This window comes from Pyxicephalus adspersus, chromosome 1, assembly GCF_032062135.1.
Source record: "Pyxicephalus adspersus chromosome 1, UCB_Pads_2.0, whole genome shotgun sequence".
Lineage (NCBI taxonomy): Eukaryota > Metazoa > Chordata > Amphibia > Anura > Pyxicephalidae > Pyxicephalus > Pyxicephalus adspersus.
This window is the reverse complement of record NC_092858.1, coordinates 115,863,961-115,885,456: the sequence shown is the minus strand read 5'-3', so window position 1 is coordinate 115,885,456 and position 21,496 is coordinate 115,863,961. Positions and strand designations below refer to the sequence as shown.

The 21,496-nt window shown below is 37.8% G+C and overlaps 1 protein-coding gene across 3 annotated transcripts in view; it reads left to right on the top strand.

The window, feature by feature from the left end:
- Positions 1 to 687: 687 nt before the first annotated feature.
- Positions 688 to 21,496, top strand: part of PLEKHA6 (pleckstrin homology domain containing A6) — a 161,327-nt gene continuing 140,518 nt past the window's right edge. The window contains exon 1 of one of the 3 annotated variants that reach the window (XM_072424618.1): positions 688 to 832. The gene's annotated coding sequence lies outside the window, so the exon portion shown is untranslated. Of the gene's footprint in view, positions 833 to 18,117; positions 18,227 to 21,496 lie in introns of those variants that run through there. The other 2 variants (XM_072424665.1, XM_072424608.1) reach the window with 2 other exon arrangements.

The window sequence follows — 21,496 nt, the reverse complement described above, 5'->3', positions numbered from 1 at the left end:
GTGGCTAACATGGTCCTGTTTAAAAGTTAAGCAGAGCATTATGGAATTCAGAGGTTCCCTTGGGTGAACTTCTGCATACGTTTATCATAATAGTGAACAGTGACAGCAGAGTTCACTGCAAAATCTACACCGCACCTCTGTCATCTATCGAAACGTTTTTCTTCTTCCAACACCTCACTTTCAAAAACTGACTTTTGCTGCCTAATATATCCTGACCCTTGAATGGTGTGATTGTAAAGAGATTTGTGTTCTTCACTTAACCTGTTACCAATTGTAATGCCTTAGCTAATCAGTGTATCTCCTAGTGTTTCTGGTTGAGGCAAAACTCCTTTTTTGAAATATTTCTCCATTGGGTTGGATTGGGTGCTTCACTGCACCAATAAGTATACCATTTAAGAAAAATGCATTTATTAATAGATGTTGCACAGATGAAAAAGGCAATCTTAAATATTGTATATTTTTTTTTACCATAAAAGTAACATTTTCCCTAGTTGGTTTTATGGTTTTATCCATGCTATCAATTCTGAATAAATCATATCTACGATAATAAAATACCAGAAAGTATTTTTAAATGATTCTGTAGGAAAGCATATTGTGATGGGGGTTAAATCTCTGCCATTGTCACGTGGGGGTTTAAATCCTCAGGGATGCTATGAGCATGCTCAGTGAAAATCCAGCTCTGCAACCTGCATTCACTAGAGCTCTGTGCAGCCTCAGTATTTTGCTTTCCAGAAGTTGCTGCACCAATGCATAGTAAGGCAAAGAAAATTGGTTTATTACTGATGTTCATACATGAAGAAAATGAATGAATAACATTCCACTTGTGATAAAGGTAAGGGATATGTTTATTTTTTGCTAAGCATAGCATTTAATAGTGCTGAGCTGGAAAGAGATAATCACTGCGTTACTGTGATGTCAAAGGATTAGAATAGTGAATTCCAGCATCTGTGATGCAGATATTTATAAATGTGGTTTTTAAAATGACATAATTTATTCAAACCATAAAAAATTCCAACCCCTCTTCCTTAATCATCATGCTGTATTTAGGGTTTAGCTCTGTAATTGTGTATTGTTCATTTGTCCAGATATCTGCATCCTTTTCTAGCCTTTCTCCTCCCTTCGCTGTGCTCTCTCTCTGTGGTCACATGCTTGATCATCACTCATCCCCTCCCTTCTGTTTCTTTCCTCCACAAACCATTCTTCACACCCTCCTATAATGCAAGCAAATGTTATGTTTTGTGGTGTACAGTATTTTTGCAAAACCTGGTAATTAAATGCTAAATGCCTTTTAGTGCTTATAATTCTATTTCTAGTCCTCATTTAACAGATTAGCTTGACTGAGTGGTGAAGAGGATTCTGATCTATTTTTATACCCAAATAAATCATATGGGGATGAGCATAATTAAAAGAGAAACTAGATATTTCAAATGAAATCTATAAATTGAGAAGAAAGATTTTAATATTATAAAACTGCTAAAATTGTGGACAAGGTTAAAGACATTTGCTTGTTTATTTGATGCTGCATACATAACTGTAGTTGTGACCAACTATAACTTCTGTTTTAAAGCAGTAAACAGATTTTATTGTACCAGTTGAAACACTGTGAATGGGGTTGATTTTAAAATGGATACTTAAAAAAAATGTTGTTTCCTATTAAGTGAACGCATGCCAGAGGACATTTATGAACGCAGTTGTGATTTTTCGCAGTATGTCAGTAACTATTTGCTGTATGCAATCTTACTGTTGTGAGTAAACTTTGGTGAGTTGTGTACCTCCTCTGATTTTGCAAATCTGAAATCTCCAACTTGTATATGCAAATATGCTTAACTTGTGTGCAGCAGAATTAAGAGGCTGATCAGGTTCTACAGCAAAAAGTGCTATGGACCATGTCTTTACTGATGATTTTAGACAAATCACAGTAAGTAACAATTCTGCTACACTAATATTGCCTCTACACATACACAGACAAAACAGAAGGCATAAATGATTGATAACATGTAATTAATTGAACTATAATGAAAATTGTCAATTACAAATGCAAAATCCTTACATGTGTGAGAGCAATCATATTTATGCACACAGTATGTTATATTTATAAACCATAGACTGTCCACAATAGATAATATTGGAGTGAACCTAAACTACACAACCTGGAAGCAAGCCTAATTAAGTCCCTCAGCTCTGTAGAACAGAGTAATAAACCAAATCAAGGGGAGATAAATCCAGGAGTTTATTGAGTGCAACAACAGGGACTACCTTGCAAAAAAAGAAGAATATGTTAATTCTTAAAAAAAAACAAGAGTGCTAAAGCCTGACACTGATTAGGTACATCCATTCTTCCTAGTAAAGGGACAGGTCTATCGTGGTCTTAAAAAAAATGCCATATGTAGATCAGTTTGTTAGTCTTTGCCTCTTTTAAAATATAAAAATTAAAATAATATAGACTCACACATAGCAGCACGGTTGGCACAGTGGCTAACACTCTGGCCTTTGCAGCATTATGGTTCCCACTTTGAATCTGGGCCAGGACATTATCTGCAAGGAGTTTGTATGTTCTTCCCGTGTTTTTCACCCCAAAAACATGCAGTTAATTTATTTTTTTTCCCCCAAAGTTGACCTTGTGGTAGGCAAATGACTATAGGAACATTAAATTGTGAGCTCCTTTGTTGTACATTTAGTGATATGACCATGTAAAACGCTGCTTAATATGTCAGCGCTATATAAGTACAAGATAACAACAAAACATGTTCCTGTAGAGGACAATTTATGCAGCAAACCGTAAGTGATGGCAAGATTAGTGTACTCATAGGGAACTTCATATTACAGTAATAAAGATTGTATTGGGGATGTAAATTAATTTTTGTGCCACCATGTTTTCAATTGAATTTAACCTTTGACAATATGTTCCTTAGGTTTTCCTCAAGCTTTTGTTGAAAACTGTTTTGTCATTTCAAAATTCTTTTGAGTCTCAACATATAAAGAAATGAGCCTGGATTTAAAAATTCTAGTCAGTTAGCCTAATAACACGCCTACATCTAATTTAAAAACACTGCACATGTGTATATTTTTCAAGTAGAAAGTATCAAATACAATAAATACAGGAAGATTTACCAAGCAAAACAAGTTAAGTTGTGAAAGGACCTGATTTATTAAAGCTCTCAAAGACTGGAGAGAACACACTTTTATTAATGAACCTTGGTGATCCAAAAATCTGGAATGGATCTAGTCCAGGATTGAAAACATTCAGCAATTAGGAAATGATTTTATGAAATCTATTTCAAGTTTGTTGATTCACCCAGGTCAACTGATGAAAGTTTATCCTCGGGAGTTTCAGAGATCAGGCCCAAAATCTTTTGGGAAGTAGTATCATATGGGGAAGGGCTATCTTTAAAATCAGAAGATTAGGATGAAAAGAAATAATTTGCATACACAATCTTTTTATTGCAAAAGAGACATGGCTTTTCATTAAATATTCCTTGTAATCTGCCTGTTCTAAATTTTCTTTACAATGTATCCACAGATCAATATATAATTTTTGCTTCTGTCAGGAGATTTATCCCTAGCATATAATTATGAATTCACCCAGATGGCCAGTTAAGATGGCATTAGATTGTACATTGTAAACATATTGGCTATAGTAGAGTGTAGTTCCACTTTAAGTTATCCATTAAAGGGTACAATTTAAAATTCAGACATTCTGTAAAGAAAACATAAACTTGCAATAAGTCAGTCTGAAGCCGAAAAAGCCAGTGTCAAAATGCGTTTCTAGGTTCATGCAGGATTTGCTATTGCAGGGGTCTGTTTAAGTTTATCACAGCTACAAAACAACATTTAGACACCTGACTATTTAGCTGCCCAGATTGGACTGTGCAGACTTTCTTTTTCGAGGACTGTTTATCTTGCAAGACAGCGTACCACTGTTTGTCAGGCATCTTTCTGGTTAGGGTGCCTTTTGTGGGGCAAGGCAGGCCTGGGCATATGCTCCCTGGCTGTCCATGTGCACACATGCTGCTCTTGCAAGGACCTTTCTTTACTGGAGAAGCCCTGATTTGAGAGAAAACAATCTACACCCATTTCTCATGAAACCTGTAACCTCATTTCACACCAAAACCACCTTACTATCATGACAGACTGTATTTTTTAAGTACTTTTTCTTTTTGTTCAGGGTTATGTAAAAGGTATGTCTGTCTGAAGATGCGGATAATGCCTTTTTAGTACAGAAAGGTTACCTGAACAGGTATTTAAACTGATTAGATAAGTTTCAAATATGTGCAGCCCAAAGTAGCGGATGCATATCAACTGCCACATGGGTATATTTGTCCTACATATTAGATGCAGGTTTCTTCATTGGGAAGCAAGCTTGTATCTTCAATTACATTGTGGATATGGACATAGATCATTAGTGCTTCTGTTGACTAATTTGGCATTGGCCTGCATTGTTGGTTAATCTGGGTGTCTGCCAGCATTTTCCTGTTTTTATACCAGCTCCAAGCAAATGTGACGAGGCTGTTAAAATAAGATATAACATGTCTATGTAACATATCTAAATCCAGCTCCTGAGGAACCAGCTTTTGTCCGTGAAACATGTTGAGGAAGAATTGAGATTTGTATTAGATTACCTAGGAGCTTTTCAACTGATCATTTGCAATTTTAGATATATATATTTTAAGAATATTTCTGATTACTATATCTGCATTAATTCCCTAAATATGCATTAAGTCCCTATTGTATACTGTTTGGTTTGTTGTTGTAACAACCTGGGATGTGGCAGTAATCTTTAAAAACACATTCATGCTGGACACGCTGGACACGCTGAATTTTTTGCTGTAGTTAGAGAAGGACATGCAAGGAACATGTGTTCGGGCCTTAGAGACAGACCTTCTGAGCGTGCCAACGTTAAGGAAACTTTTAGTTTTTGCTCAGATGCAGTCTTAAAGTCTAAGCAGAACAATTAGCTAGGAGGCTTAAAAGTTGATTTCTGTCTGTGAGATGCTGCACACCCTGCAAATGAAAACCTTTATAGAAGGTTCTTTAGTTGATTAACTAAAAGTGTGCTGATGCCCTGAAATTTGAGGTAGGGAGTGGACTAAGGTCAAGGTCTAAAGGACATGGGCATAAGTAGAGTTTCAGCTGATCCCTGGAACAATCAGGAACAGAGTATTTGGTAACAGGTGGCCGAGATTTGTTAGTAAGGGAGATACCTGTCTTAAAGTCATAAAGATAAAAATTTGCCCCTATTACTAATAATAAAATTAATGATGCATTGATGATTCTTGATAGTCTGGTTACTGTGGGAAAAAAATGATTTATTGACCTTGATTTATTATAGCTCTCCAAGGCTAGAGAGAATAATCTTTCAACAGTGAAGCTGGGTAATCCAGCAAACCTGTAATGAATTTCCTAAACGTTATTATCTGTTTGTTAGCAAATGGTTTTAATTCTGGACCAGATCCATTCCAGAATCTAAAATCTTTTCACTGTACTAATTTAAATATAGGAGTTTTGCACAGACCAATGTGTTACTTATGATTTAGAATGATACACTTGTTCAGGCCCTAGAGACAGGCCCTCCAATCAGGCCATCACCAAAAGAGAATGTAGTCCGTGTAAATGCAGAGTAAGGCTACATACACACCTCAGTTAAAAGTTGTTGGAAAACAAATGATTAACTTCCCTAGCAATATAAAAAATAAGTATTTTTAAATGTAAAAGCGGTACATTTAAAAATACTTAGTATTTTATTATTTCCTGTCTGGTCCAGCCTCCCAGCTGCACGGTCCCCCAGGCTTGCAGGCAGATGCCCGGCCAGCATCTGTGTGCCTTGGCCTCGCATCCCCAGCGTTCACAGGCTGGGGACGCAGATGCTGGCCGGGCATCGGCAGGTTACACAAATGCCCGGCCGGCATCCTCAGGGGAAGAAGATGCTGGGCACTGCTGGAGGACGCCGCAGGCACTGCTTACCAGGTTAGCATTTTAAACTTCCTGGCAATTCCACCTGAGTGTAGCTCAGGGTTACCGATTTTATCACTGAAAATTAACTAAGGGCTGCTTCTAACAGCGCAGAAACCATGGGACATCTTGTGGAGGATTGTTACATCTATCCTAGGCAGACTTGAACTCTTTTTGGCTTCTGGTCCCACCGTCTGCTTGCTGCTTCCTGTTTATTGGCATTTATCGCGCTTCTGTGCTCCTTTCCTGTGTGAACCTGCTTTGGCGCTTGGAAAGTGATATTAGAATTTGATTTTATGTTGTATCATTATTTTTACTAGTCTCATTAAGTATCATCCTGAAGAAGTGGTGTTACACCACGAAACGCGTCATGATACACTGGCACTTCTTGTGAGACTTGCTATAATGTTTTAACTATGTATTTATGTTGATACTATTATGAAAAAGTGGATGTATGTCTGTATATTGTAATATAGGGACACAGTGGTTCCCATTCTGGGGCACTGCAAAAATCAATGTCTCCAAAAATCAATGTCTGCTAGGAGTTTTTTATATGCCGTTAAAGTCCCGTTTCTCTTCACATATCAATTTTTCCTGAAAATTAACCCATGGCCACACTCTGGATTACCGCCAGGGACGTTAATGATTGTTTTGAACAATCTTTATGTGCATGATTCTGTACATGCTATAACAATGCGATTGTTCAAAGATAATTGATTGGTAATGTACAAAAAATATATGTGATCATTGAAAGGTTATGAAAATGAGGCGTGGAGGAGGAAGTGATGAAATGAGGGGTTTAAGTTAGACAAAAAGAACGTGCTTGCGAACGATCAGTCATTTTCTCAACAAATGTTCTTCCTGAACACTCTTCAAGAAAGCAGCCCTTGCTACAGTGTATTTGTTAACCTCCTGGGCGGTAACCCTGAGTGAGTCACACTCAGGGTAGGTAAACCTATGGGAAATAATAGTAAATAAAGCGCTTACCTGATCCGCTGGTGTCCCCCGTCATCCTTCGTGTCTTCTTTCTTCCTGCGACCGGCTTCCTCCACACCCGATGAGTGACCAGGGAGTTCCCGGTGACGTTGGTGCGTGCAATCGTTCCGTTTGGGGTGGGACAGGAAATTCAAATTCATTTGTATTGCATTCAATACAAAATAACTGTATTGAATGCAATACAGTGGATTTACATGTGTAAAAGCAGTACATTGTCTTTAATGAACATTTATTTTACAGTATAATATAATAGTATAGGTATAATATTTAAAAGAAAAAAATTTTTTTTTTTTTTTATTATTTATTTATTTAATTTATTATTTTGACATGATTTTGTGTTTTAAACTTTATTATACTCATACTAATATATTATACTGTAAAATAAATTTTCATGAAAAACAATGTACCACTTTTAGACATTTTTTTAGAAATAAACCGTCCAGGAGGTTAAGTGAAGAGCAAGATGAACATGATGTAGAAAGAAAGAGACACAGATTGTGGTGCAAAGACTGGTTGATGGGCATGTTTCCCATGATAATCTGCTATGTGAACTGCGCTTCACTTCTTTAGAGGACTATTTTTGAATGTTGGCTGTGTGCTTTTAAAAACTAATTACAGCACTAGGACCTTTAATCCAGAAACAAGATAACTGCATGCGAAAGTCCATAACAGCAAAACAGAGGTTATTCGCCGTATTGAGATTCCTCGCCATTGGAAGACATGAAGTTCTTTCCTGGTATCTTACCACAAGCAAACAGTCATATCATTTCCAAGGCAAGGCAATTATTAAAAGCTTGAAAGATGAATATGTGAAGGTAGGTATCCTCACATTCAGTTTACAAAAAATATAACTGTACAAAAATAAAATAAAAACTTTAGTGCAAAATAGTGGAAAAACAAGTTTTAAACATTGGCAACTACAAATTGGTATACTGGTGGCTTTCATTGCCAAAACCAAAGTCACTTGGGTGAACTGAAGGGCAGTGACAGGGTTCATATTGGTGGACAGTAGGGTAACTAGATACAGAAGGGGGGTGGGGCTTCTGGTATGACCTGGGGAAGGAATATGTTGGATAGTGTGGGTTGAACTGCTGCATCAACTCTTTGTTGACCACAATCAGTTACACTGCACATTTCTGTCATTTGCATTTGCAGCATTGCTGAAGCTAAAGTCATCAAATTCACCCTCCTGATGGCTAAGTATGGCCAAAAGTTGCTGCAATGTTTTGTTCTTCAGTTCCTCTTGTTATTGTTTCTGGCTCCTTTTTTGGCCTAGGTCAGAAATGATGTGGATGTCACAGCAGGTGGAGTCTCTGCAATATCATTAGAGGAAGTCTGAAAGAAAAGAAAATAGTCATGATTATGACTGTTAACTTTTGTTATGTTCTCCCTTTAGTTTTCTGATACACCAGAGGAATGGCTGTGCATAGCTGCCGATTTTGAATAATTTTTGAACTTCCCGAACTGTGGAGGAGCAGTTGATGGGAAATATGTACGCATCACCCCACCTGCAGACGGTGGATCCTTCTACTATACGTTCAAGGGTTTTTCAGCATCGTGCTAATGGCAATTATGAATGGTCGTTATAAGTTTGTTTTAGTCGATATTGGTAAAAAATGCACAAATGTCTGATGGAGGGGTCCTGGAAGCTACCCCATTCCACCAAAAGATGATCAACAAACAAATGCACCTTACTAGCTACACGCAAATGATGGAGGGTATGAACTGTGTTTTTTGCAGATGAAGTTTTTGTTACATGATAACTTAAAACGGATGTCTTCTGAATCCACACCCAAATGCTGTGAAGTCTTCACTTTGTTCATTTCTTTCCTAAAGACTGTCCCCAAAGTCTGTATTTTGTGCTTCAGATAAATAATGTTGGCAGCTGCATTAATTTTCTTGCACAACTCCACTATAGCATCATAGGCCTTCATTTTCAGATGCCTATTGGAGTACTTTCCAGACTTCACCTTCCACAGACATGGATTGGATCTGTAAAGTTCAATGAACTCCCAGATTAAGTCTGCGTTATTCTGGGTATCATAGGCCATCATAGGCCATTAAAAAATATGTTTACCAAGTTGAACATAAACCACCCACCTATAAACACAGTACATATATACAAAAGATGTAAAGCACCCACACCTACTTGAATCGTATTCCCAGTGAAAGAAACATTCTTGGAAATATCATTAAAATGAAGGCACCTGCAACCGAAACTGAATTAGTGAACATGCAATCTTTCGGGGCAGTAGCCAGCAATCTTTTTGTTTCCTGACCAGTGACATAATTTCCTGTTTTTCACAGAAAAAAACATGGAAGAGAGAAAACAACACAGAGACACTGAGGAGGAGAGCTACACCAATGATCCATACAGAGAAGGAATCCATGGTCTGAATCCTGGACAAGTCCGATTATGATGGCGAGAAAGCTGTATAACCCCACCGCAATAGTAGAAATGACAACATTTTGGAGAAAGCGCAGAGCAGGTTGGATGATAAATTTGAAGTTCTGTATTCTAAGGCACAACTGAAAAAAGGGTGGTCTGATGAAAAACGTAGAGGAACCAGTACTGGATAAGATGCAACATTGCATAGCCAAACCTAAGTACATCTAATATATCATGTTTTACATGGGTTAGGAATAGGTAATGAGAATGGGTGGTTGTGGGGGAAAACAGAATGTTAGTATGAATGTTAGTATGTAAGTTGGTCATTTAGATGCTTTTTTTAAGCCCATGTGCTTTAAAAAGGCGGAAAATGAATGCTGAAAAGGATCGAAAGCAAGCAGAGGCATCCACTGACGTTGTTGAGGAGATCATCCCTGACCATAAAGGACGGATATTCATACATACCCAAGTTTGCAAATGTGCCAGGAACATACATTGTTGTATAGACTTTTTTTCCTAATATACAGACTGTTGATTCGCCACACACACTTCAGCATTGTCACAACAAGGACCTCCTGTGTTTTTCTGCTGTTGATGTTATTCCCGGTATGCACCTAGAAGCTAGAGATGTAGGTGACCAATGGTAGTGTCTATTATGTAATTATTTAAAAAAGAAATGCATCTTTGCTTTCCAGATGACAAAGCTGCACCAGCTAAGGTGCAGATGATTGCAGAAGATGACCATCATACACTGGAGCTGGACACATCAGAACAGCTGGAAAGCGGCGTTGCCATGATCCGAGGAGAGGAGAAAACACAACGTAAGCATTTATTTATTGTGCATAGAGAAATACCCCAGTCCATCTGGAAACCTACGTGTGAAAAACTTATTTTTTTCCAAAGAGGCCATATCTCAGAAACAAAGGACAAACTGCTTTGGAGGATTGACAGTCTGCACAGTATGTTACACAGCGTTACACAGGCGGTGACGGCTGCTGATCACCAGCTGATAGCCTTCAAAACAAAGGTCCAGCAAGGATGGTTTGATTGATGTTATGTACAACTACAGTTTACAGTTAAAAATAATATTTATATATTTATCGAAAAGATTTTTTTTGTTGTAAATAAACACTTTTCTAAATATTTGCATATTGTGGTTTGTAAATAGTAAAAAAAAGGAAAAAATTCTAAAAAAAATGAGGATCCGAATATGACAGTGTGAGAACAGAACAGCGCTGAAAAGCGTTGCAGAAGGACAGAGAACAGTACTGGAAATGTATGCAGAAGGACAGAGAACGTCGCTGAAAGGGAAAAATATAGTATAGAATAGAAGTATAGAAGTTATATACATTCATATCTCATATATACACAATGTATAAATTTTGGAAGAGAGACAGAAAAAAAGACAGACAGACAGATGGAGACATGATATTTAATATTATTCTTGTGTACTGGTGTGATGCAACAAAATTTTGTTGGTCACAAATACGTTGTACTGTGCACAGTAAATGACCGTACACATGCTACTGTACACTCAATGATCCCACAAACAGATCTGCCAGGATGGTTGTTCATTACAAGTGACATCCCTCATTCATAGGCATGGTTGGCCTGTCATTAGTCACTACTTTTGACAAGGATCATCAAACAATTGGTTGTTTATTATTTGTTTCCAATTACTTTTATTTAACGTGTGTACGTAGCTTAAATGTCTGGGAAGCTGAAATAGCCTGGAGGCTTTACATTTGATTGTGTCTGTTGTGTCTGTTATGTGTTAAACCCCTACAAGGGTAAACTTTTTGTAAAAAGTAAGTAAAGATCCATGGTTCAAAATAATGAACAAGGACAGGCCAATGACGGCGATCAATGAGGAATGTTGCTGGAAACGAATGATCGCCCCTGCAGATCTGATTGGGCAACGATCGTTTGCTATCTATTGTGTGTATGGTCATTCAGTGATTGGGAATTGTTCTGCGGTACAACTTCTCTGATACAGGTTACTTCCTGCATCGTTCAAACGATCGTAACTAGTGTGTGTACATTATTGGTGGATTGTCTTTGAACGATCATATCGTTTCAGCATGTACAGAATCCTGCATGTGACCACTGAAAATAATCGTGAATAATGGTTTATCTGCCGTTAATCGTTCATTTTCCAACGATAATTATTGCACGTGTGTACGCAGCTTAATAGTGGGCGAAAGCCCATTTTCCAATGATAATTATTGCACGTGTGTACACAGTTTAATACTGGGCAGAAGCCCTAATTTGCAAGTTGGTGGGTGGATTGAGCTACTTAGGGCTCTATTTATAAAACCGGGATTACCCTGTTATATTTTATACAACCTGAAGATCCTTAACCTGTTATTTCATTGTTCTGGTAAATCATTATAATTCAATACCACTTTTATATGTATGCTCATTTTTTTTTATAGGTATGTTAATAATTCTTATTGTTCTTTCTTGTCCTCTGAAAAATAAAATCTTAAAAAGAAATGGCAATTAGACATTCCCTCAAACATTCTTGTAAGAATCTTCCAGGTCTCTGTGTTTCAATGACAGTAATTGATTACAAGCGATTGAGGGAATGTCAGATTCCCTGTTTTACAAATAGAACCCTTGTGGTTTATTGCAAACCATATTACAACTGCACAGTTTCTTAATTTATTTCTATGTAATAAAGTGCTGGTTATTTAATCCTGTTTTAGAACTCCCTTTCTGATGGGAGGTGTTGCAAATGTGTCAGGCACACAACAGAAATCTGTGTTGCTATAGGAGGAGCATGTGTCAGGGTTTATCAAAACAAATGTATAAGCTACCTAGTTATCTAGTTCTTCCAGATAAGTCAGATATAGTTGTGCCTACTCTGACCTTGTAGCTTTGAGGAGGTTTTGGAAATATTTGTAGTTAATGTTATGGTATATGATATTATATTTTATATATGCAGCTGTTTCACACATTTGCTGTTGATTACAGCCAATTGTTTTTTTTTTATCTTACATTTACAATACCATGACAATTGGTTCTTTTTGTTTAGGCAGATGTGTAAAAAGGTAGGTTTTGTATAGTATCTCTGTTTTTTCATTACTATCCCAATATACATATATCATATTTCTTAAAGGTTCACAACAGATCACATATCATGAATGGAATGAGGTATAATGTCACTGTCAATTTTTTTCCCTTGTAACGCAGTAACTTCTTTACAAAAGTGATCATTTACTTTTTTTTGTAAACATTCTTTAAAAGAGTTCTACTAGTTTTAAATTACAGGTTCATCTACTGCTGACATTCTTCTAAAAATACTAATTTTCCTTTGCTTCAGTGCCTTGTGAGCCACTGTTTTTGAGGAATTAATAAACCATGAAGACAATATTCCCCATCAGTATATGTTTTTTTGGTGACTGACTTTTGGTGACCCTTTGCACATGTGAGTGTGTTTTTTTTTTTTTTCATCCCAGTTCAATTACTTTACTAGCAATCCAGCCCTACTACTGGTGCCTTTGCTGTACTTGTCACTGGATTTCAACGTGTCCTTTAGTGCTAGAGGCTAGAAGCAGCAGTGATGTCACCTCTCTACAATGTGACACTACTCCTATCATAGCCTAATTATTGCCTGCTAAGCCACACACTCTCAATGGGGTAGGTCATGTTTTTCCACAGCTGGATGGGAAAGCAAATTACCTTATATTTACCTGATTGCTGGTAGGACTATTATTAGGAAAGAATTTCATAGCTATGCCGCCATTAGCCCAACAAAGGTCTTACTGCTTTGGTGCTAGTGATAACTGCAATATTGACTCCCAGCACTGGTGTCAGTGACAACCACAAAAATAACCTCCAGCACGGGTGTAAGGGACAACATCAATAATAACCCTTAGCATTGGTGTCAGTGACGACTGCTATAAAACCCCCCAGCACTGGTGTCAGTGACAACCGCAATAATAACTGGTGTCAGTTATAGGTGCAATATTAGCCTGCAGCATTTCTGTCACAATAAAAACTCACAGTATCTGTGTCAGTGGCCCCAGTATTAACCCACTGTGTTGCTGATCACAATAATAGTTCCTAGTATTGGTGTCAGTGACTGCAATAATACCACCTTACTGGGTTCATCACTACACAAAATCAAGCTTCCCAAAGCATTGTAGTGGTATCATATTTATCTGATACATGGTGAAACATCTATCCATGTGGTCTAATCTTAAATGTTACACAAAAATCCCTTTCCGGACTCTGATGTGATTCTGGTAGGTCAGCTATTACTTTCACAAATATTTGTAGAAATATCCCCAAAACACACAACTCACCGGGCCTAAATACTGAGACACACTGTTACCTCCTTCTATGCCACTCTTTGATGGTTTCCAAGACATTCGTATTCAAAATTAAACAAATTGAACACTATGTCTGAAAGATTTAACATTGAAAAAATATGATTGGAAAAATTAACACACAAACCAACCAAAATAGTGCATAATTCAGCAGAAAAGTTACTGTCCCTGAAACGGAAAGATGATTTTGTACTTAAAATATCCCTACACTCAGTAAAAAAGAAAAACGTTCAGGGATTCACCAGATCCTTATCTCTGGAGAACGTTCCAGGATCTATTGCTGGCTATGATGTAGAAAGAAAGCTCTAGGATCTGCCAGCATGACAAACTAATTCCACAACACTCCTAAAATCATATATAGTCAATTTTCTAACATTATAAAAATACATGGCTAGCACTTTGGCCACAGGTTCCAATCTCGGCCAGAGCACTATCGGCAAGGAGATAGTATATTCTCCCCCTGTTAACATGGGTTTCCACTGGGCATTCTAGTTACCTCCCACATCGAAAAAATTTGCTGTTAGGTAATTGTCTTCCCCTCAAAAATTGTCTTTAGACTGTGTTAAACACATTTTACTATGGTAGGTACATTAGATTGTGAGCCCCATACACAATGGACTTTGTAAATAGCTGCGTAATATGTTGGCACTATATAAATACAAGGTAATAATAATAATAATAACCAGAAACTGCCCCAAGTGAAAACAAACAACCTTTATCAAAATCCTTCTAAAAAGGGGCCTACCATCCTATTTATTCATGAAGTCTGATTTTAATTAGAAATCCTGTCAAACACACGGTCAATGATAATGAAAAAACAAATTTCAGGTTGGCCCTATCCTCAGCAGGCTACAGTGTATAAAAATCAGTTCTGGCAGTGTTGGGATACCACAGACTGTAAACGTGCAGCTGTAAAAGACCTCTGAGCCGTCTGCCGTATCAGACCTTCAATGTTGCTGGACTTCCCCCATTAGAATTTTTTTTTGCAGGGCCTCCAGTGTCTAACCAGATGAACATTGTTGGCTCTTTCAGCTCAATTTACATACAACAAGCATGCCATCCCCAGCTACGTGGGCAATGAATGTGTTCAATGCAAGTTGGGCTATGAACAGCACATCAGAATGGGGAAGCAAGGTGATTTAGGTAACTTTACACGTCATGGTTTGTGGTGCCATGTGGGATGTTGTTGGGATGTTAATGCACAATTATCTTTAGGGTGTACAGTTAATCGTCTGAAAAAGAGAAAATAGCCAGTAAGTAGCAGTTCTCTGTGTGAAAATGTCTTGTTAATGCCAGAGGTCAAAGGAGAACAGGCAGACTTGTTTAAGCTGATGGAGAGACAAAAATAACACAACAGTAACCTAAATATTGAAAAACTCATAACATAGTAATAACTATTACTGAGGTATTCAAAAAAGCAATTCTGAGTGCATAACAAGTTGAACCCTGCAGCAGATGGGCTACAGCAGCAAGAGACTGCACCAGGTGCCACTCCTGTCAGTTGAAATCAAACATTTGAAGCTATAATTCAGACAGGCTCAGAAAAATTGGATTCTGCTGCGGCATTTGGAAAGTAGGGTCAGAATTTGTCATTAACAACATGAATGCATGTGTCTATTCTGACAGTGTGCTTACTAGCTCTAACACAACCTAAAGGACTTATCACTACTTTGTACATTTGTTTTTTCCTGATTTTTAAATTTTCCACAATATTTTGTACAATAAATATTGTGGAAATATTGTCGAAAATATATTCTAGTTTTTTTTAGCTTTTCTGTTTTGAAACGATCCATCACTATTTACTCTTTTATGGTACATGTGTCACATTTTTTCTAATTGGTGCAAGTGAGCACACAGTGTGTAAAGTTACCTAAATCACCTTGCTTCCCCATTCTGATGTGCTGTTCATACTCTATATTGGCATATTTACTAATGCCCATTACCCCATTCTCTCCCACTGACTTTTATACATCAGCCCTAACTTTGTTTTACAAATATAGGTGTATATATACTGTCAGGTATTAGCAACAAACACACTGCTGGGAGGTATTCCCAACTAATTTGCGATTTTCAGGTGTTCTGCTGATTTTTTTTTAACTCCAAACAAATAAACATGCATAGTTTTCCCTCACAGAGAATGAGTGTTACCACAGACTGGTAAAAATAATACAAAAAAAATCTGTCTCTCTCTCTCTGAAATCTGTCTCTCTCCATAGTTACTGGTCTAGCTGACCTAAACTTTAGAGGACCTCTTTGGGTTTCCCAGACCACAGGCTTTAGTTAGCCTTTATTTTTACCGTTCTTTCTTCTTAAAATTCTACTAAGGTATAAGAATTAGCAAACCCCCAAATAGGAGTTTATTTAATTACTCTCCATTAATCACAAAAAAACCCAATACCTCCACTCATGAAGAGACTTTCCTGACTTTTTTCGGGGCCCAAACCCCATTATACAAACCCACCTTGGCAAACTTTGCTTCCTAAACACATAAGATTTGAAATATTTAATTTGTAGGATTTTATAATTTCTACCAAAGGCCTAGAGAAACAACTTCAATAAACACCCAAAAGTAGTCAAATATAGGTGCGACTAATGCAACCAGAATTCTTGTAAACAAAATGCTGGATCTAAAATGATTGTTGTTTAACACAACTGTTGGTGCTTACCCTTTATTTTGGCTATGTCAAACAAAAGCAACATGAGCAGAGGAAGGAGCAGTAGTATTAAGTATAAAGGCAATACTTGGTGGATCATACTCTTACCTGAAGAACTAGGGACCCTGGTTCAAATCTTGGTCAGGATATAAACTTCATGGAGTTCTTATGTTCTACCTGTGTTTGTATGGGTTTTCTCTGAGCTCCCTAAAAAACATTGGCTTCCTTTCAAAAACTAGCCTCAAACTGTGTTATTGACATTTTATTATGGTAGACATTAGATTGTGAGCCCGTCTGAGGGACAGTTAGTAACAGGAATTTGGTCTTTGAAAAGTGGTATGTAATATGTTGGCACTATATAAGTAAAAGTTTTTAATAACAGTAGAGGACAGGTGCAATTCGCTCCCCAAAAGGCTTTTGCCCAACAAAGTTAAAATAGAGCTTCACAGACAGCCAAAGTATAGACAAGTCTGCCCTTTCAAAATTGTGGTGCTGTCTGTTTCTCACAACCACAGCAAGTTCAACATATTGTACAGCTGACCCAGCATCCCTCCCTATTTTTACCCCCAGACACGAGTTAATTTATGATGAGCTATGAAGAGGCTCCTTCTTCCTCTCATGCCAATTCCAATACCTCTGTAAAGCAACTCACAACAAGTAATTTAATTTATTTTGCATTCAATCTCAAGGACGTTCATGGAGTACACAAAACAAGCAGGGGAAGGTAAAGTCATTCTACACCGGGATGCCTTTTCTTTGAGGAGGAGGGGTTGTCTGTGTGTGTGCTCAATGGAGTGGCAGCCAGGCCTGTCCATAATTAAAGCGGAAGTACACTAAAAACAAAAAAATCACTTACCTTCAACCCCACAAATCCCTCGATGGCACTGGTCCTTCTTGCGATTCGGTCCTGGGATTCCTTTTCATCCCAGCAGAGAGGAAGTGTTGGGTGCCGCCGTCTTCTGCTTTCTCTTCCGGTCTTGCTCCGTCACGCGACGGTGACGCAGCTGCTGTGAAGGGGAAAAAAAGAGAACCGATCTAACTGCACATGTGTGAGTTTGGCATCTCTTTCCCCTTGGAGGAAAAGATGCCCCTTCTGCGCATGTCCGACATTTGCTTTCCGGGATGCATGATGTAGGTATCTGGGGAGGTTCTGCTTAAGTTTTGATTGCCACGGTGATCAAGACTCAAAGCGTACCTAAACTTAGAATTTTCACTTTACATAAAAGGGTAGACAACCCTTTTATGTAAGGTGTAAATTCTGTTGTTGTTTTTTATTTGGGTGCAACACCCTAAAGCAACAACCAAAGCCTCCTGGGATACCTATGCCAGGCATCCCGGGAGGCTCTTGGTTATGTGCAAAAGGATTGAAAATAATTTTTTTTTTTTTTTTTTGGCAGTTTTTAGTTTAGTTCCTCTTTAACCACCTGACCGATAAGCCCGACCTTGGTACGGGCTAAAAAAAGTTACTATTTTCGATAAGCCTGAACTTTTCTCACTGTATGAAAATACAGTGAGAAAAGTTCGGGTTTATCGATCACTTATATATATATATATATATATATATATATATATATGGGGACAATAGGGCATGCAGACCGAGCTATTGCCAGGCTTTCTTTCCTGAAGGCTACTAAAATAAGCTACTTATTGTTTTACGTGTTCGTGATGTAATAGGTATGGAAAGGGTTACTACGTTTGCTGTCACAGTAAAGGTAAATAAGTGGCCATAATGTGACTGGCTTGTGTGGCTGCACACACCCCTGTACCCTCCCCCCGCATATTATTACAGGTAACTACGTGTGAGACAGGCGGAAGCACGACCATTGTGGGCTAGACCAGCCTGTGCTTGCTGTGCATACGGTGTTCACAACATTTACAATAAGAAGACGTTCAGCTTCGGCTCTGTGAGTGCTCACTTTGTTTTTTCCCGCATTGTAAAGGGGTTAGACGTACGTTATCCACACGGAAGCGAACTGGCAATAGAAAAGAATGCATGGTGGCAATATGGAGACAGGGTAACACGGCATGCATTGGGGGAGTGTCGTATATTTCAGGTTTAGGATTTATTATCCTGTAGTATTTCTAATCATTATTACAATACATGAAATACATATGACCAGCTCATAAGACCATGTGTCGGGTTTGAATTTCTCGCGAATGTACAGAAGCAGTGTTTTCCTATTGATATCCTACAATCATGTTGCTGATATTAATGATCGTTATGAGATATAAAACGTTTTCTTATTAGATATTATAAAGTGTTACTATATAACAGTGCTTTGCAATGTTAGCTATAACCGTCACCCTATGACTTTCTGCATTGGCAGGTATAAGATACAGGTGTGCTTTTAAAATAAGATGCAAAGAATGTTTTGTAGCTCTGTAATTATCCTGTCATCTGTCTAATATTGTCACCAACAAACCTGATTATCTGTTGCTGTATAACACTAGCCTTGGCAGTATGTTATAAAACCACACATGTTTAATGGTATGTAAAACACTGTAGACTTTGTGAACCCAGCTGGAGTTGTTTGGCCCTATGAAGCTTTTACCTGTTATGTAGTTTAGGTCAGTGCTGTCAAAATCCATACCTGGTGTTGTCTAGTTTAAAAATACATTGTCGACAAAAAAAAACAAAACATTTTAATTTAGTATTTTTATCCGGATTTTCGATCATAATAACCATAGTTAAGAAATCACATCAAGTAACAAAGCAAATTCTGGAACCTAAGGCTGGGTACACACGTGCAATTGTTCTTGTCCGATAATCTGCTCAGGGCTGGTATCAGATGAGAATCTGGCGTGTGTATAGCGCTCGTCGTCCATCGTCCGAACGACCGTCCTGGCGGATCCACGGATGATGGACGATCGTAATGAAAGTGAAGGGAGAGAGAGCGCAGCGGGGTGCCGCTTCATCGCCCCCCCCATCCCCTCTCCATAGAGCAGAATGGTGCTGTATGTACAGGACTCGTTCATGCATCGTGCATCTTTCTTGATCCTTTCCAACGATAATTATTGCACATGTGTACATAGCCTAACTTGTTGACTTCTGCTGTCTTTCAAATCTAAACACAGTACTGGACAGTTTACCTACATTTGTAGAATCTGTCATTATTTGACCTTAGACTACATTAATGACATATGACCATAGTAGGGACATTAGATTGTGAGACCCTTTGAGGGACAGTGAGTGACATGACTATGGACTTTGTACAGCGCTGCGTAATATGATGGCGCTATATAAATACTGTGTAAAAAAAATAATAATTATTTGACTCATCAATGATTCCATCAGCCATTTATAAAGTAATCATATTCCAAAAAATGACACCCTCATGCCCCCAAACTGGCTGGTGGCCAGTTGTAGGAATACCGCTCCTCCCCTCCCAACTATTGCCCCTTTCCTTTGGGGAATGTCAAGGGCCTAGTGTAGCCATGAGTGAGCAGCAAGCATTTGTTGCCCCACCTTTTCTAGACATCCATGTTTCAAGGAGCCTGGTTATGGGTGGGTCCTGGCCAGATTCTATTGATAAAAAAGTTCTGCTTTTAACAATGGTGGGACTTCACCCATTTTTTTATTTAAATAAACACCAATCATGTTGCTTAAGTTGTTTGTGTAATGACTTGCCACACTGTTTTTACCTGAAGTTGTAGTGTCTCCCTGCACCATACAAAAAGTTTTTTTCACCTTGATTTGTGAATAAAATAAAATGTCACAAGTTTAAAGGAATATTGATGAATAACCTGGGACAAAAACTTGTTGTTGTGGAAATATTGTGATGCTAATGACCTATATTCTAATGCAATTTTTCCCATCAGCTCTATAAATATGTCCCCCCCCTCCCATATTTTAATTTAATTTACAGAAAATGACATGCTGTTTTGGGACATGTTCCTACATGTCCCCCTGACTATCCGGATGAATTTTGGTGACCTTTTGGTGATATTTTTGCAATTAAACATTAAACACTGATTTGTATTGAGACACTTATTGTTTAATGTTTCCTTTGCATTTTTTGTTTGCCTAGGTAGTACTGCAATATCTGTTTTGATCCATATATAGTCCTGCATAGAGGCAGATCCATACTGGTGTGGTCAGTTCCACAAGTCCCTGACCAGCACTCTGCAATACAGAATGTCTGTATCACTGTAGTCAGTACTTGCAGCTCATCTCCTGCTTTACCTTCTGTGGTGACTGTACATAGCTAGTTCTTGTTCCACACCTCCTGAAAGCAGACTCTTTGCTACCACAGCTAAAACTTGTGTGAAGAATCCAGTGACATGGGCAATGCATACCATACCCTTCCACTACTTCTCCCACTGCTATGTTAGTAACATGCAGAGGGCATATAACATTGTCATGTGACTACATGAAAATAAAGTGCTTTGCTTTATAAGAAGGGGCAGTTTTGGAAACCTTGGTACACAATACAAGCATACAGACATAAAAGTATCCAACCATTGCATATTGTAAAATTCAATACAATAGGGTCACATACATTTAAATTTCAAAAAGTATTCTAATTTTCATGAAAAACAACTTTGTGAATATGACCTGTTCATGAGTTGCTGCTGTTCATTAACACTGGTATGTAGTCTACATAATAATAAAATTATATAATGATAATGAGAAGTGATTGAAGTGCAGGACATAAGTTATCAGCTCACTGGCCAGATTAACGTTTTATTTTTATTTTTTTTTGTGCATTATAATGGAGCAAATAGTCCAGTGTTATGGTTTACAGACTTTCCTAACCCTTCAAAGTTTCATACAGTTGATTAAAATTAGCTTAAAATTCACAGTTGTTGATACTGTTTCAGTGGTTGTGTACTGATAAGGGGTTCAAAGGATGGTTAATACTGGGATAAAAGCCTGGTTACATAACTTGATAAAAACCCAAGGAAATATTTGCATACGTTCTTTTGTGTAAAAGTTTTGGCAGACATTTGCATTGGATATTTCGGAATTTCTTTTTTGTTTGTTGAAGCAGGCCATGGTTGTTTTTATTGCTAAACCTATATAGTTATAAACTGTTCCATTTTTCATTTACTTTGGGATTTAATCCTAAACATAGATTTTAAAATATTTTAATGCATTTATTAAACAATTCGGTTAAAAAATATCTTGGAAATTGCAATTATTGTATATGCCTGTATCTGTATTGATATCATGC